The 2,525-nt window shown below is 46.2% G+C and overlaps 1 long non-coding RNA gene across 1 annotated transcript; it reads left to right on the top strand.

The window, feature by feature from the left end:
* Positions 1-808: 808 nt before the first annotated feature.
* LOC145431101 (uncharacterized) lies at positions 809-1,717 on the top strand. Its single transcript, XR_013911453.1, has 2 exons — positions 809-1,459; positions 1,544-1,717. It is a non-coding gene; the product is annotated as an uncharacterized LOC145431101 (long non-coding RNA).
* The last annotated feature ends 808 nt before the right edge of the window (positions 1,718-2,525 follow it).

Raw genomic sequence — 2,525 nt, 5'->3', positions numbered from 1 at the left:
CTCGCTCGGGCCCCTTCGGGGGTGGGGTGCCCCCGGCCTCTCGGCCTGGGGCTCGGTCACTCAGGCACAGCTGGCGGCCGGCGAAGCTCACGGGCGCGTCACTGCAACTCCCCCTGGCTTCTGCTCCGCGGCTGCTGAGTGAACCCTCATCTGGGACTCTCCTCAGCTCTTACTGGAACAGTGGCGCGGCTGCCCCTCTGTGGGTCTTCCTTGGTCTCTTGTGTTCTGGGGGCCTCTGGATGTCTGGAGTTTTGATCTCCTCCATACCTGCTTCACACCCCGGAGGACGGGGCTGTGGCCCCCCCACACTCCCTAACAGATCGTTACATGGAGAAACCTTTGGAATACAAGCGCGCTGATCCACACAGGTATGCACACGGGTGTTCACTGCTCGTAGACCCAAATTACACCTTTCTTGGCTGCTACTTCGAAGCACATCTGTCCTGCGTGCTGCACAACAACATTGAATATTTAGTATTTACTGCTGTTTACACTTAGCTAGATTAATGCGATGGTGTTGTGTTTAGTATGTTGCTTTGTTTTGTTTTTTTGTCTTTTTTTGCTTGTTTTCTATTCTTCTCTCAACAGGTGATCCAGGAGATTTTTATTTTTTTTCTCCCCCCCTTTCTCACTGTCCCTCTCCCCTTCTGTTTTTCCTTTCCTTCCTCTTTCTTTCTCCCTTTCCTATCTCTCACTCATGTCTGTCCCGTCTGTAACATCTGAAAATAAAATATAATAAATAATAAAAACAAAGATCGACCAAATGGACCAATACGGCAATGCCACGATGATCCATTTGGCAAAGTAAATCCATTGGGTATCCTTGTTGGTCTTCAGACAACAATTCTGATGGCTAAAGAACCAAATGGGACAGGCGAGAGAAAAAAAAAAAAAAAAAAAAAAAGGAATTGGACAACAGAAGATTGGAAAAATGTTGCTTGATCTTAAGAGTCTCAAGAATTTATTCCAAAACAGATAAAAGCATGGTTCCATCCTGCCTTGTATCAACAGTTCAGGCTGGTGGAGAGGGATGGGACAGCGTTTATGTGAGGGACTAGCATGGTGAACCTACTTTACCTAATTACCTAAAATAACTGTCAGGGTCCTGGGACTGGGCGACCCAGGATCCCTGAGCAGTTATGTATTATTATTATTATTATTATTATTATTATTATTATTATTATTATTATTATTATATGTATTTTGGTGTTGCTGCTGCTCTTCTCCATGCTTGTAGATGTGAGTGTGTGTGTGTGTGTGTGTGTGTGTGTGTGTGTACGTCTGCGGGTATGCTTGGAGGATGGAGCTCAGCCACCTGCAGGCCTGAGGGGTGTGGCCCTGTGGAAGGACTGGCCACACCCGAAGCCACACACCTGCCGCTGATCAGGGCTCGTCGGGGGAGCTACTTAGGAGAGTCTTGGAGCTCCCACCGACGCGGGATCATTGCATGAGACTCCACGTTAGTCGTCCTGTTATTGAGTTAGTGTGTGTGCATGCCCGCAGTTGTATGTGTCCTGACGGCTGCGTCTTTTGTTTCCCGCAGGAGCAGCGTGGAAGACACGAGAGCAGCGAGCACCGGGGGGTGCTGACACGGGAGCGGAGAGAGCACAGAAACACGGACTATTCACGGGGAGACACGACACGGGAGTCTGGGAGAACACGGGGATTTATTGTTACGTTGTTTCACTTTGTAAATAAACACTGTCCATACATAGAGCACCGCGCCTGGGTCCTCCTTCCCCACTCCTTCCACGGTGTGCCATGCCATACCGTGACAATAACTGACAGATAACTGCCAAGTCAGGCTTATGTGCTTTTATAATTAGCAGCAAGTGACCAAGTATGCATGATTTCATCGTTCAACTAGAACTATCTTTCAATTAGAACACGTAATTCTTACTGAGAAGTGTCATTTTTGAAAGTTTATGTACTCTTGACAACAAATACTTCTACACTTTAGCAAAGTTTTGAATGTGCGAAAGGAAAAACGCCCTAATACATCCTGTGTTGCCTATATTTTATTGACACGAAACTCCCATCATCTCAAACGGGCTTCTTGAACATCACAGAGAGTCCTCCGTACCCCAATGGCCTCTACAGTCACCAGATCTCATGCTGTGTCAGTGAAGCTGATGATGGTTTGGTACAAATCTTACCCCTTGACGATTCAAATTCTTTTTAGCGCACTAATTAATCTATTTCCCCGGGTATGTTGCATATATTTAGACTTGATGCATCATCCTTTTGATGCATAAGGGGTGAAAACAAAAAAAGAAGAAGAAATAGTTTTCATTTCTTGGGATAAACATTTCATGCAACACCCGCTTCTCATATCACTGTTCAGCCTGGAAGAAGAAATTATTATTATTATAATGAAGATACAAATATAGAATGTACCAGCGTGCGCTGCGCCGAGCACACGCGCCTTTGAGTGTGTGTGCGTTTGAGTTTGTGTGTGTGTGCACTTGTGTGTTACATTAGAGATAGCAGGGTGTCATGGTGTGTCACACCCCATGATTAGTGGC

Source organism: Astatotilapia calliptera, chromosome 2 (assembly GCF_964374335.1).
Source record: "Astatotilapia calliptera chromosome 2, fAstCal68.1, whole genome shotgun sequence".
NCBI classification, from domain to species: Eukaryota; Metazoa; Chordata; class Actinopteri; order Cichliformes; family Cichlidae; genus Astatotilapia; species Astatotilapia calliptera.
The sequence above is the reverse complement of the archived record's forward strand: the minus strand, read 5'-3'. Positions and strand labels throughout refer to the sequence as shown.